Source organism: Rattus norvegicus, chromosome 13 (genome assembly GCF_021556685.1).
Source record: "Rattus norvegicus strain SHRSP/BbbUtx chromosome 13, alternate assembly SHRSP_T2T, whole genome shotgun sequence".
Taxonomy (NCBI): Eukaryota; Metazoa; Chordata; class Mammalia; order Rodentia; family Muridae; genus Rattus; species Rattus norvegicus.
Window position 1 is genome coordinate 11,118,529 of NC_141546.1, and position 16,548 is coordinate 11,135,076.

Here is a 16,548-nt window from a genome sequence, read left to right on the forward strand (position 1 = left end):
GACTTCAGTAAACCAAATAATGCTATTAAAAATGGGGTGCAGAACTAAACAAAGAATTCTCAATATAGGAATTTTGAATGGCCAAGAAGCACCTAAAGAAATGTTAATCATTTTTAGTCCTGTTGGAAATGCAAATCTAAACCCTGAAATTCCCCCTCACACCTCTCAGAATGGCTAAGATCAAAAACTAAAGTGATAGCAGTAACTGACAAGATTGTGGAAACAGAGGACCACCCACACATTATTGGTGGGATTGCAAGCTATTAAAACTGTTTTGGGAATCAATCTGTCATTTAGAGAAAAATGAAAATAATTCTGCCTGCAGACCTTGGTGTCTCGCCCAACCTCGACCAGCAAGGAAGACAGGACCAGAGGAGATCTTCTTCAAGCAGTTTATTCAGGAACCTTGATACAATCTTCTACCCCAGGGAACGCCCTACATCAGCTTAAGTACTCAATGCCAACCAACCCCAACTTGCCACGTAGGTCATGCAGACAGGGTGTCACCTTGCGGACCCTTGCAGACCAGGCAGGCATAGCTTAATAAGGACTTGTTTACTACAAGGAGCGCTCATGATCGGGAGGGTGGAAGGCAGAAAACCAGCGCCATCTTTGAGGCGTGGCACATAGCAGCTCCCTACATCTTGGAATATTGGGACCCAAAAAATGATCCAGCATATAATAAGGAACTGTGCTCCACTATGTTTAAAAAAAGCCTTATTTTTCTACTTTTATTGGTAATTTTATTTACATTTGAAATGTTATCTCCATTACAAGTTTTAATTCCACAAGCACCTTTACCCTCCACCTCTGCCCCCTGAATCTATGAGGATATTTCCCCAACTGCCCACTCACTCCTACCTCAGTGCTCCAGCATTCCCCTACCCTGGGTCAATGAGCCTGCATTGAACCAACGTGTTCCCCTCTCCCAGTGATTCTCAAGAAGAATTCCCTCTGCTACACACACAGCTGGGGCACTAATCGCCCAATATATGATCCTTTGTTCGTGGTTTAGTCATTGGAAGTTTTGAGGATCTGGTTGGTTCATGTTGTTGTTCTGATGGGGTTGCACACCCCTTCAACTCGTACAGTCCTTGTCCTAATTTCTTCCTTGGAGTCCCTAGGCTTATGCCAAAGTTTGGCTCTGTACAGCTGGATCTGTGTTTGTCAGGGTTGAATAGAGTACCTCAGGGATCAGGTATACCAGGCTCCTCTCAGTAAGCTCTTTTTTTGCATCAGCAATAGTGTCTGAGTTTTGTTGGGAGTGATACCCTTAAAACCCTCCATTATTGATGTTAATAGTATAGTTAGAGTTAAGTATGACTGGGTTCATGGCAAATCCCCAGCCAGCTGCAGGAGACTAATTCAAATCTCGCAGTCAGGAAGGTCAGTGATATGACAAACCTGTGACCTTTCTGAGAAATCAACATCCTGCTGATTAATGATAAGACAAATTTGTGATCTTGCTGAGAAATACATCTGATGTCAGGAAGACCAATGATATACAAACCTGTGACCTTTTAGAGAAACAAACATCCTGCTGACTATTGATATGACAAACCTGTAACCTTTCTGAAAAAACAACATCCTGCTGACATCAGCTGACCACACCAGTACCGTGTCCTTGGTCTGTGTAAATTTATGCCACTTTCCCCTGTCTCTGTTACCCCTTCTGTGGTATAAATTCAGCCTTGGAAAAAAATAAAATTGTCACCTTGATCAGACTCTGTATTTCTCTCCGATCTCCTTCCTTATCTAAACTAGCCTCCGTTTTTGCTCTCCTTGCTCTCTTTCTACTTAAGCCTCCCTCACACTACTTCCCAAAAATTAATTCGTTCCCCCTTCAGAGTAGGGCTGTAGTATTTACATTTTGTGGAGTTCTTCTTTCTATTAGTTTTTTTATATAGTCCTTGGGTTGTATCATGCATATTTTAAGCTTCTTTTTGGCTAATATCTACTTATCAGTGAGAACATAACATCTACATAGTATTTTAACAGGGTTACCTCACTCAGGGAGATATTTTTAAGTCCCATCCACTTGCCTGTAACTTTTCTGAAGTCATTTATTTTAATAGCTGTGTAGAATGCTATTGTATAAGTATACCACATTTCCTGTATCCATTTCTCCTTTGAAGAATATCTGTCTTCTTAGGAGCTTCTAGGTATTATAAATAATGCTGCTATGAACATAGTGGAGCATGTACCCATACTTTGTATTAGATCATCTTTTAGGCATATGTACAATGGTTCTATAGCTGGGTCCTCAAGGAATCCTATGCCCAATGTTCTGAGGAAACTCCAAACTGATTTTCACAGTGGTATACCAGCTTGCAATCCCACCAATAATGGAGGAGCGCTACTTTTTCTGTACATTCATGCTAGGACCTGTTGTCATGTGAGTTTTTGGTCTTAGCCCCTCTGACTGGTGTTAGGTGGAATCTCAGGGTTCATTTGATTTGTACTTTGCCGTTGAATCTTCTTTTTGGCTAATATCTACTTATATGTGAGAACATATCATCTATGATGTGAATATATATGATGAACCTTTCCTTTTGAGGTGTGGTTGTTGTTAAATTGGATGTTTCTATTTAGATTTCAAGTGTTATTACATTTCTAGGTTTCCCATCCATTAACTCCCTATCCCATTCCTCCTCCCTCTTCTTCTATGAGGGTATTCTTCCTCCTGAATACACACCCCATTCTGCTTCACAGCCTTGACATTCTGGAACACTGGGGCTTCAGCCTTGGCAGGATCAAGTGCTTCTCCTCCCATTGGTGCCGAACAAGGCCATTCTCTGCTACGTATGTGGCTGGATACATGGGTCTATCTATGTGTACTCTTTGGGTGCTAGTTCAATAGCGGGGTACTCCAGTTTGTGGGCATATTAGTTCCTATGGGGTTGCATGCCCCTTCAGTTATTTCAATACTTTCTCTACCTCCTCCAAACAGGACCTAGTTCTCAGTTCAATGGTGTGCTTCTGGCATTCATCTCAGGATTTGTCATGTTCTGGCTGAGCCTCTCACAGGACAGCTATATCAAGCTCCTGTAAGCATGCCCTTCTTGGCTTCATCAACATTGTCTATGTTTGGTGTTTGTAAATGTGTGGGCTAGATCCTGAGGTGGGGAAGGATCAGAATGCCCATTCGTTCAGTCTCTGTTCAAAACTTTATCTCCAAATCTCCTCCTATGAATATATCTATTCCCCCTTTTAAGAATGACTGAAGCATGCACACTTTGGTCATCATTCTTCTTTAGCTTCACATGGTCTGTGGATTATATGTTGGGTAATTCAATCTTTTGGGCTAATATCCACTTAAGAGTAACTGCATAAAATATGTGGGTTTTTAGTTGATAGGGTTACTTCACTGAAGTTGATATTTTCTACTTCCATATATTTGCCATTTAAAATATGAATCACATGAAGATATTGTTTTGATAACTGAGTACTAATCCATTGTGTAGGTATACCATATTTTTGCTATCCATTCCTCTGTTGAAGGGCATCTGTGTTCTTTCAGACTTCTGCCTGTTATAAATAAGGCTGATATAAACATAGGGTATAGTGTGATGTTGTTATGTGTTGGAGCATCATTTGGGTATATGTAAAGGACGGGTATAAATGAGTCTGCTTTTAAAACAATAGTCAGTTTTCTGGGGAACCACCAGAGTGATTTCCACAATTGTCAACTGAGTTTTTGTTCTTAGGCATTCTGACTGGTGTGAGGTGGTATATCAGGGTTGTTTTGATTTGCTTTTCTCTGCTGATTCATGAGGTTGACCATTTTTTTAGGCACTTCTCAGGAAATCGATATTCCTCAACCGAGAATTTTCCTTTAGCTCTTTACCCCATTTTCAAGAGGGTTATTTAGCTCTCTGGATTCTACCTTCTTGAGTTTTGTATAGGATGTATGATTGGTAAGGACTTCTCCCAATCTTTTGATGTTTTTTCCTAATGATAAAGTCTTTTGCTTTTCAGAAGCTTAGCAGTTTTATGAGATCCCATTTTTGGATTCCTCATCTTAGAGCATAAGCCATTTGGTGTTCTGTTCAGAAATTTTCCCCAGCGCCCATGTGTTTGAGGCTTTTCTGCACATATTCTTCTATTAGTTTGAGTGTATCTAATTTTATGTAGAGGTCCTAGATCCACTTGGAATTAAGCTTGTACAACGTGATAAGAATGGATCGATTTGCATCCTATTACATGCTGACCTCCAGTTGAACCAGCACCATATGTTGAAAATGCTAACTTTTCTTCCACAAGATGCTTTTAGCTCCTTTGTCAAAGAAAAGTGACCATAGGTGTGTGGGCTCATTTCTGGGTCTTCAATTCTCTTCCATTGACCTATGTGCCCATCTCTTTATCAATACCATACAGTTTTTTATCACTGTTGTTCTGTAACAAGCTTCAGGCCAGGGAGAGTGATTCCCCAAGAAGTTCTTTCATTGTTGAGTATACTTTTTGCTATCTTGGTTTTTTGTTATTCCAAATGAATTTGCATATACTTCCTTCTAACTCTTTGAAGAATTGAGTTTGAAGTTTCTTGGGGTTTGCATGGAATCTGTAGATTGCTTTTGGTAAAATGGCCAGTGTTACTATATTAATACTTACAATCAAAGAACATGGGAGATGTTTCCATTTTCTGAAATCATCTTCAATTTCTTTCTTGAAAGACTTGAAGTTCTTGTCATACAGATCTTTCACTTGCTTGGATAGATTCACACCAAGGCATTTTTTAATTTGTGACTTTTGTGAATGTTGTCATTTCCATAATTTCTTTCTAAGACAGTTTTTCCTTTGAACAGAAGAAGGCTATTGATTTATTTGAGTTAATTTTAGACCTAGGCAATTTGCTAAAGTTACTTATCATGTTAAGGAGTTCTTTTTTGGGACTATTGGGGTCATGTGAATATTCTATCATATCATCTGCCCATAGTGATATTTTGACTTTTCCACTTTGTATCCCTTTGACTTCCATTTTTTTGTCTGATTGCTCTGGCTAGGATTTCAAGTACTATATTCAATAAGTAGGGAGAAAGGAGGCAGCCTTGTCTAGTCCCTGATTTTACTGGGATTGCTCCAAGTTTCTTTCCTTTTAGTTTGATGTTGGCTACTGCTTTGCTGTACACTGCTTTTTATTACTATTATTATTAACTTGAGTATTTCTTATATACATTTCGAGTGTTATTCCCTTTCCCAGTTTCCGGGCAAACATCGCCCTCCCCCCTCCCCTTTCTTATCTGTGTTCCCGTCCCCACCCTCCCCCCATTGTCCCCCTCCCCCAAACAGTCTAGTTCACTGGGGGTTCAGTCTTAGCAGGACCCAGGGCTTCCCCTTCCACTGGTGCTCTTACTAGGATATTCATTGCTACCTATGAGGTCAGAGTCCAGGGTTAGTCCATGTATAGTCTTTAGGTAGTGGCTTAGTCCCTGGAAGCTCTGGTTGCTTGGCATTGTTGTACATATGGGTCTCGAGCCCCTTCAAGCTCTTCAAGTTCTTTCTCTGATTCCTTCAACTGGGGTCCTATTCTCAGTTCAGTGGTTTGCTGCTGGTATTCGCCTCTGTATTTGCTGTATTCTGGCTGTGTCTCTCAGGAGCGATCTACATGCGGCTCCTGTCGGCCTGCACTTCTTTGCTTCATCCATCTTGTCTAATTGGATGGCTGTATATGCATGGGCCACATGTGGGGCAGACTCTGAATGGGTGTTCCTTCAGTCTCTGTTTTAATCTTTGCCTCTCCCTTCCCTGCCAAGGGTATTCTTTTTCCTCATTTAAAGAAGGAGTGAAGCATTCACATTTTGATCATCCGTCTTGAGTTTCATTTGTTCTAGGCATTTAGGGTAATTCAAGGATTTGGGCTAATAGCCACTTATCAGTGAGTGCATACCATGTATGTCTTTCTGTGTTTGGGTTAGCTCACTCAGGATGATATTTTCCAGTTCCAGCCATTTGCCTACGAATTTCATAAAGTCGTTGTTTTTGATAGCTGAGTAATATTCCATTGTGTAGATGTACCACATTTTCTGTATCCATTCCTCTGTTGAAGGGCATCTGGGTTCTTTCCAGCTTCTGGCTATTATAAATAAGGCTGCAATGAACATAGTGGAGCACGTGTCTTTTTTATATGTTGGGGCATCTTTTGGGTGTATGCCCCAGAGAGGTATAGCTGGATCCTCAGGCAGTTCAATGTCCAATTTTCTGAGGATCCTCCAGACTGATTTCCAGAATGGTTGTACCAGTTTGCAATCCCACCAACAATGGAGGAGTGTTCCTCTTTCTCCACATCCTCGCAAGCATCTGTTGTCCCCTGAGTTTTTGATCTTAGCCATTCTCACTGGTGTGAGGTGAAATCTCAGGGTTGTTTTGATTTGCATTTCCCTTATGACTAAAGATGTTGTACATTTCTTTACATGTTTCTCCGCCATTCGGCATTCCTCAGCTGTGAATTCTTTGTTTAGCTCTGAGCCCCATTTTATAATAGGGTTATTTGTTTCCCTGTGGTCTAACTTATTGAGTTCTTTGTATATTTTGGATATAAGGCCTTTATCTGTTGTAGGATTGGTAAAGATCTTTTCCCAATCTGTTGGTTGCCGTTTTGTCCTAACCACAGTGTCCTTTGCCTTACAGAAGCTTTGCAGTATATAATATAAAGTACCTCGGAGTGACTTTAACAAAGCAAGTAAAAGATCTGTACAATAAGAACTTCAAGACACTGAAGAAGGAAATTGAAGAAGACCTCAGAAGATGGAAAGATCTCCCATGCTCATGGATTGTCAGGATTAATATAGTAAAAATGGCCATTTTACCAAAAGCAATCTACAGATTCAATGCAATCCCCATCAAAATACCAATCCAATTCTTCAAAGAGTTAGACAGAACAATTTGCAAATTCATCTGGAATAACAAAAAACCCAGGATAGCTAAAGCTATCCTCAACAATGAAAGGACTTCAGGGGGAATCACTATCCCTGAACTCAAGCAGTATTACAGAGCAATAGTGATAAAAACTGCATGGTATTGGTACAGAGACAGACAGATAGACCAATGGAATAGATTTGAAGACCCAGAAATGAACCCACACACCTATGGTCACTTGATTTTTGACAAAGGAGCCAAAACCATCCAATGGAAAAAAGATAGCATTTTCAGCAAATGGTGCTGGTTCAACTGGAGGTCAACATGTAGAAGAATGCAGATCGATCCATGCTTATCACCCTGTACAAAGCTTAAGTCCAAGTGGATCAAGGACCTCCACATCAAAGCAGACACACTCAAACTAATAGAAGAAAAACTAGGGAAGCATCTGGAACACATGGGCACTGGAAAAAATTTCCTGAACAAAACACCAATGGCTTACGCTCTAAGATCAAGAATTGACAAATGGGATCTCATAAAACTGTACACTGCTTTTTACTACTTCTAATTATGGATCTTTATTTCCAGATCTTTCCTAGACTTTTAACATGAAGGGGGGTTAGTTTTGTCAAATGCTTTTCCAGCATCTATTGACATGATCATGTCGATTATTTCTATGAGTTTGTTTATATAGTGAATTAACATTAATGGATTTCCATATATTGGAACATCCCTTCATACCTGGGTTGAAGCCTACTTGATCATGATGTATGACCATTTTCATGTTCTTGGATTTTCTTTGCAAGAATTTTATTGTGTATTATTTTTTCGATATTCTTCAGGGAAATTGGTTTGAAGTGTTTTTTTTTTTTGTTTTTTGTTTTTTGTTTTTTTCGATTTTAGGCATTTCTCAGGAAATTGATATTACTCAGCTGAGAATTTTCCTTTAGCTCTGTACTCCATTTTGAAGAAGGTTATTTAGCTCTCTAAAGTCTACCTTTTTGAGTTTTGTATATATTGTATATTAACCCTCTTTAGTATGTATGATTGGTAAGGGCTTCTCCCAATCTTTTGGTTGCTGTTTTGTCCTAATGCCAGAGTCCTTTGTCTTGCAGAAGCTTAGCAGTTTAAGCAGAACCCATTTGTGTATTTCTGTGTGGTTTATCTATAAGAGAAATTGTGGATTCATGGAAGGAATTGGGTAGCGTTTCTTCTGTTTCTATTATGTGGAAGAGTTTGGACACTATTGGCATTAGGTCTTGCAAAAGGTCTCATAGAATTCTACACTAAACCCACCTGATCCTGAGATTTTTTTTGGGGGGGGTTGGAATACTTTTAACGGCTGCTCCATTTCTTCAGGAGTTATTGGACTGTTAAGATGATTGTCTCGACACTGTGCAGACCTGAAGGGATCTGCTTAAAAGCTCCCAGCACACAAATCCCGTGGGAGGGGTACCTAAATATTCAGAGGGGCAGACAAGCCTGGAAATCCAGAAGAGACTACACTCTGCCCACATTTCCCACTCCAGAGGAAAACATTAATGCCATCTGGGACCCCAGTGCACGGTGGGCCCGGGAAAAAGCTTCGCAGGCCCTCCTGGTTGCTGCCATCACAGAGAGCTCAAAAGCAGCCCCCCAGGAGCAACTTCAGCCATGGGACCAGAGGTAAGATCAACTTTTCTGTTCCAAGTGACCTGCCTGGTGGACGCAGGACACATAGAGGCAAAATTCCTCTGGGACCTGACACTTCCAGTTTTTAGCTGGAGCCCAAACCTTGCTGATCCTGGCCCAAACCTCCTTTCTCCCAAACCCTTGGGAGAGAGAGCTCACTGCCCAGACAGGTGGGCACTCCTGAGATTGCAGAGTGGGCGACACCACCCATACTGCCCATCCCTGCCCACATTCCTGGCCCAAGAGGAAACTGTATAGGGCCTCTGGGAATCAGAAGATAGGTGCTCTTAAGCAGCAGGTCCCCTGCAGTCTAGACACTGCCCCAATCTGAAGGGACCTGGGCAACAGCTCCCTGCAGCCAATACAATGGGAAGGAGAGCTAAACCTTCAGATGGGCACACATGCCTAGAAGACAGAAGAGACTACAATCTATCCATATTTCTGACTAGAGAGGAAAATACCTAATGCTGTCTGGGACCCTAGTGCACAGGGGCCCCAGGAGAAAGCAGGGCAGACCCTTTTGGTTGCTGACCTCGTGGAGACATGGAGACCTCCAAAGCAGACTCCCAGGAGCAACCCCAGCCCCACGACCACAGAAGACCAACTTTTCTGCTCCAAGGGACCTCCTTGGTGGATTCAGTACACATGCCCACAGGAACACCTGAAGACCAGTAGACAGGAACGACTACATGCCTAAAAGCAAAAGACCCTTTTCTCATAAATGGGTGAAAGAAAATGGAAAAACAGGTCTACAGCACTCCTGACACACAGGCCTATAATACGGTCTACCCACTATCAGAAATAGTAGAACAAGGTAACACCAGAGACAACCTCATGGTGAAACACAAGCGCAGGAACCCAAGCAACTAAAAACAAGACTACATGGCATCATTGGAGCCCAATTCTGTCACCAAAGCAAACATTGAACATCCAAACACACCAGAAAAGCAAGAGCTAGATTTAAAATCACATTTGATCATGATGATGGAGGACTTCAAGAAAGACATAAAGAATTTCCTAAGAGAAATGCAGGAAAACATAAATAAAAAAGTAGAAGCCTATAGAGAGGAATCACAAAATTCCCTGAAAGAATTCCAGGAAATCACAATCAAACAGGTGAAGGAATTAAAAATGCAAATAGAAGCAATAAAGAAAGCACAAAGGGAGATAACCTTGGGTATAGAAAACCAAAGAAAGAGACAAGGAGCCGTAGATACAAGCATTACATACAGAATACAAGAGATAGAAGAGAGAATCTCAGGGGCAGAAGATTCCACTGAAATTATCAAGACAACTGTCAAAGATAATGTAAAACAGAAAAGCTACTGATCCAAAACTTACAGGAACTCCAGGACTCGATGAGGAGATCAAACCTAAGGATAATAGATATAGAAGAGAGTGAAGACTCCCAGCTCAAATGGCTAGTAAATATCTTCAACAGAATCATAGAAGAAAACTTTCCTAACCTAAAGAAAGAGATTCCCATAAACATGCAAGAAGCCTACAGAACTCCAAATAGATTGCACCAGAAAAGAAATACCTCCTGTCAAGTAATAGTCAAAACACCAAATGCACAAAAGAAAGAAAGAATATTAAACGCAGTAAGGAAAAGGTCAAGTAACATATAAAGGCAGACCTATCAGAATCACATCAGACATCTCACCAGAGACTATGAAATTCAGATGATCGTGGACAGAGGTCATACAGACCCTAATAGAACACAAACGCCAGCCCAGGGTACTGTATCCAGCAAAACTCTCAATTAACATAGATGGAGAAACTACGATATTCCATGAAAGAACCAAATTGACACAATATCTTTCTACAAATCTTGCCCTACAAAGGATAATAAATGGTAAAGCCCAACATAAGGAGGCAAGCTACACCCTAGAAAAAGCAAGAAACTAATCGTCTCACCAACAAAGCAAAGAGAATACAAGCACACAAACATAATCTCACATCCAAAAAAAATAACAGAAAACAAAAATCACTATTCCTTAATATCTCTCAACATCAATGGACTCAATTCCCCAATAAAAAGACCTAGATTAACAAACTGGATATGAAATGAGTACCCTGCATTCTGCTGTCTAAAGGAAACACGCGTCAGAGACAAAGACAGACACTACTTCAGAGTAAAAGACTGGAAAACAAATTTCCAAGCAAATGGTCTGAAGAAGCAAGGTGGAGTAGCCATTCTAATAACGAATAAAATGATTTTCAACTAAAAGTCATCAAAAAAGATAAGGAAGGACACTTCATATTCATCAAAGGAAAAATCTACCAAGATGAACTCTCAATCCTAAATATCTATGCTCCAAATACAAAGGTACCTAAATACATAAAAGAAACCTTACTAAAGACAAAGCACACATTGTACCTCACACAATAATAGTAGGAGATTTCACCACTACACTCTCATCAATTGACAGATAATGGAAACAGAAATTAAAAGAGGAATAAACATACTAAGAGAAGTCATGAAACTAGTGGACTTACCAGATAGTTATAGAACATTCTATCCTAAAACAAAAGGATATACCTTCTTCTCACCACCTCATAGTACTTTCTCCAAAATTGACCATATAATTGGTCATAAAACAGGCCTCAACCGATACAGAAAGATAGAAATAATTCCATGAGTCCTATCAGACAACCATGGGCTAAAGCTGGTCTTCAATAAAAGTAAGGAAAGAATGCCCACATATACATGGAAGATGCATAATACTCTACTCAATGATAACCTGGTCAAGGAAGAAATAAAGAAAGAAATTAAAGACTTCTTAGAATTTAATGAAAATGAAGGTACAATATACCAAAACTTATGGGACACAATGAAAGCTGTACGATGAGGAAAATTCATAGCTCTGAGTGCCTGCCGATAGAAACAGGAGAGAACATATATCAACAACTTGACACCACACCTAAAAGCTCTAGAACAGAAAGAAACAAACACACCCAGGAGGAGTAGAAGGCAGGAAATAATCAAACTCAGAGCTGAAATCAACCAAGTAGAAACAAAAACAAATATACAAAGAATCAAGAGAACCAAAAGCTGGTTCTTTGAGAAAATCAACAAGATAGAGAAACCCTTAGCCAGATTAATCAGAGGACACAGAGTGTGTTTCCAAATTAACAAAATCATAAATGAAAAGGGAGACATAACAACAGAGCCAGAGGAAATTCAAAAAATCATCACATCCTACTACAGAAGACTATTCAACAAAACTTGAAAATCCGGAGGAAATGGACAATTTCCTAGACAGATACAAGGTACCAAAGTTAAATCAGCAACAGATAAACCATTTAAACATCCCCATATCTCCTAAAGAAATAGAAGCCGTCACTAAAGTACTCCAAACCAAAAGGAGCCCAGGTCCAGATGCGTTCAGTGTAGAATTCTATCAGATCTTCATAGAAGACCTCATACAATACTGTCCAAACTATTCCACAAAATAGAAAGAGATGGAGTACTACTGAACTCCTCCTATGAAGCCACAATTACTCTTATACCTAAGCCACACAAAGACCCAACAAAGAAAGAGAACTTCAGACTAATTTCCCTTATGAATATCGATGAAAAAATACTCAATAAAATTCTTGCAAACCGAATCCCAGAGCACGTCAAAACAATCATCCATCATGATCAAGTAGGCTTCAAACCAGGCATGCAGGGATGGTTTACTATATGGAAAATCATCAACATAATCAACTATATAAACAACGTAAAAGATAAAAACCACATGATCCTTTCATAAGATGCTGAGAAAGCATTTGACAAAATTCAACACCCCTTCATTATAAAATTCCTGGAAAGAATAGTATTTCAAGATCCCATACCTAAACATAGTAAAAGCCATAGACAACACACCAGTAGCTTACATTAAACTAAATGGAGAGAAACTTGAAGCAATCCTACTAAAATCAGGGACTACAGAAGGCTGCCCCCTCTCTCCCTACTTATTCAATATATTTCTTGAAGTTTTAGCTAGAGCAACCAGGCAAGAAAAGGACATCAAAATGATACAGATTGGAAAAGAAGAAGTCAAAATATCACGATTTACAGATGATATAATAGTATACTTAAGTCATACCAAAAGTTCTACTAGAGAACTCCTAAACCTGATAAACACCTTCAGCAAAGTAGCTGGATATAAAATTAAGTCAAAAAATCAGTAGCCTTCCCCTACACAAAAGAGAAACAAGCCCAGAAAGAAATTAGGCAAATGACACCCTTTGTAATAGTCCCAAATAATATAAAATACCTCGGTGTGACTCTAACCAAGCAAGTGAAAGATCTGTATGATAAGAACCTCAAGCCTCTGAAGAAAGAAATTGAAGATTTCAGAAGATTGAAAGATCTCCCATGCACATGGATTGGCAGGATTAATCGAGTAAAAATGGCCATTTTACCAATAGCAATCTACAAATTCAATGCAATTCCCATCAAAATACCAATCCAATTCTTAAAGAGTTAGACAGAACAATTTGCAAATTCATCTGGAATAATAAAAATCCTAGGAGAACTGTAACTATCCTTAAAAATAAAAGGACTTCAGGAGGAATCATTATCCCTGAACTCAAGCAGTATTACAGAGCAATAGTGATAAAAACTCCATGGTATTTGTACAGAGACAGACAGATAGACCAGTGGAATAGAATTGAAGACCCAGAAATGAACCCACAAACCCATGGTCACTTGACTTTTGACAAAGGAGCCAAAATCGTCCAATGGAAAAAAGGCAGCATTTTCAGCAAATGGTGCTGGTTTAACTGGAAGTCATCAAGTAGAAGAATGCAAATCGAAACATTGTTATCACCATGTACAAAGCTTAAGTCTAAGTGGATCAAGGACCTTGACATCAAACCAGATATACTCAAACTAATAGAAGAAAAAGTGGGGAAGTATCTCGAACACATGGGCACTGGTGAAAACTTCCTGAACAATACACCAATGGCTTATGTTCTAAGATCAAGAATTGACAAATTGGATCTTTTAAAACTGCAAAGCTTCTGTAAGGCAAAGGACACTGTTGCTAGGATAAAAGGGCAACCAACAGATTGGGAAAAGATCTTTACCAATCCTACAACTGATAGAGGGCTTATATCCAAACTATACAAAGAACTCAAGAGGTTAGACTGCAGGGAGACAAATAACCCTGTGAAAAAATGGAGTTTGGAGGTAAACAAAGATGCACAGCTGAGGAATGCTGATTCGCTGAGAAATACATGAAGAAGTTTTCAAAATTTTTAGTCATACGGGAAATGCAAAAAAAAAAAACCACCCCTGATATTTCACCTCACACCAGTGAGAATGGCTAAGATCAAAAACTCAGGTGACAGTAGATGTTGGCGAGGATGTGGAGAAAGAGGAACATACTGCATTGTTGGTGGGATTGCAGACTGGTACAACCATTCTGGAAAGCAGTCTGGAGATTCATCAGAAAATTGGACATTGAACTAACTGAGGACCCAGCAATACCTCTCTTGGGCATATACACAAAATATGCCCCAACATATAATGAAGACACATCCTCCACTACATTCATAGAAGCTTAATTTATAATAGCCAGAAGCTGGTAAGAAACCAGATGACCTTCAACAGAGGAATCGATACAGAAATTGTGGTATATCTACACAATGGCATATTACTCAGCAATGAATATCAATAACTTCACGAAATTCATAGGCAAATGAATGGAAATGGAAAATATCATCCTGAGTGAGGTAACACAAACACAGAAAAACACACATGGTATGCAGTCATTCATAAGTGGATATTAGCCCAAATGCTCAAATTACCATACATGCAAAGAACACATGAAATTCAAGAAGGATGACCAAAATGTGAATGCTTCACTCCTTCTTTAAAAGGGGAACAAGTATATACTTGGGAGGGAATAGAGAGGCAAAGTTTAGAACAGAGGCATAAGGAACACCCATTCAGAGCCTGCCCCACATACGGCCCATATACATACAGCCACCAAACTATAGAAGATGCATGAAGCAAAGAACTGCAGGCAGACAGGAATCTGGATGTAGATCTCTCCTGAGAGACACAGCCAGAATACAGGAAACACATTGGCGAATGCTGTCATTAAACCACTGAAATGAGATCAAGACCCAGAAGAAGGAATCTTAGAAAGGACTGAAAGAGCTTGAAGGTCCTTGAGACCCCATATGCACAACAATGCCAAGCAACCACAGCTTCCAGGGACTAACCTACTAAGAATTGGATTAGAATTTTGATGGGGATTGCATTGAATCTGTAGATTGCTTTTGGTAAAATGGCCATTTTTACTATATAAGTCCTGCCAATCCATGAGCATGGGAGATCTTTCCATCTTCTGAGGTCTTCTTCAATTTCTTTCACTTGCTTGGTTAAAGTGTCACTGAGGTATTTTATATTATTTGGCACTATTACGAAGGGTGTCGTTTCTCTAATATCTTTCTCTGCTTGTTTCTCTTTTGTGTAGAGGAAGGCTACTGATTTATTTGAGTTAATTTTGTACCCTGCCACTTTGCTGAAGTTGTTTATCAGGTTTAGTAGTTCTCTGATGGAACTTTTGGGATCACTTATGTATACAACAAAGTGAACTTTCAATCATAAGTATCATTTCTGAATTTCAAGACTCATAGAAAGGTCATAGCTTAGGTAATTAATACATTGAAAGCCAGAATTCTAACGATTGGATTTCTTCATGAGAGCTTCGTTCTGTGAATTTATGTCTATAAAATATATTTGTAAACACTTGCTGATATAATATTTTCTGCTTAATATACTATAATTTTCTACATTAATGAGAAATTGTGAGTAAATTTGATTTGAAAGACTAAAAGTAATAGACTTGATGCGCTCTCAAGGCATTATGTTTTAAAACAAAACTGAAAACAACAAACAAAAGGAATCTGTTTCAAATATAGCATCTATTAGTATTCTAGTGATTGATCTGCAATGTTGAAACATAGCAACCAGAAAACAAAGCAAAATCATGACAAGTGGATTAATTCAGGATAAACCAACAAACCAGAAGAGAGGTAGGGTTTGTGCGTGCGTTCGTGCGTGCGTGCGTGTGTGTGTGTGTGTGTGTGTGTGTGTGTATGTTTGTGTGTCTGTGTGTGTCTATGTGTGCGTCTGTGTGTGTTTGTCTGTGTGTACGTCTGTGTGTGTATGTGTGTGTGTTTTGTGTCTATGTGTATAAGTATTTCCTGCATATTCATAGATATACTTTCATTATGAGAGTAATAAGTAGAACAAAGCTCTACTGTGAACAAGTATAGTATGATTTACAATATGAAGCACACAGTATGAATATCAAAATTTTATCCAGATCTAAAGTTGTCATATTTAATCTTCAACTCTCTCTTCCTATAATAGAACCACATAGGATGTTTTGGTAGACTAAGGCTAGGTTCCTTGAAATGCCAATAAATTTATCCATAAAACTCAGACACACACACACACACACACACACACACACACAAACACAAACACACTCACTTTAATGTACACAAACTTAGAAAACCTTAGGGTTCCATGGATCACCATATACTTCATAATTCCTGTCTAGAATTTTCCAAAGTTACAAATTTAAGCTTTGGGGACAGGTTTTTTTGGCATCATCAATCACGAAATGAAATATACAAATGTTTGCATTCCAGGAGGCAATGTATAGTAATTACAACAATGCAATAGTAATAAAAGAGTTATATTTATTGATAATTGTATCAAAGAAGGATTTGGTTTCAAATTACGAAATTACTCTATAATGTTCAAAGACTAACACCACAATAAAATTCATGGTGAATGCATACCACAAATTCAAATATTCCACCAAGATAAACTATATAAATCATATATTACAGGTTTGTGTAAGAATAGTTATTATTTTAGCTTAAATGTTTATATTTTAAAATATTGTTTAATAAGTTTGAAAATGAAATTTATATCATTAATAATTAGTGGTGTCAGATTAAGTTTAGGTGAAAATTTTTTCGTAGTTTCTATTTAATATAACTACT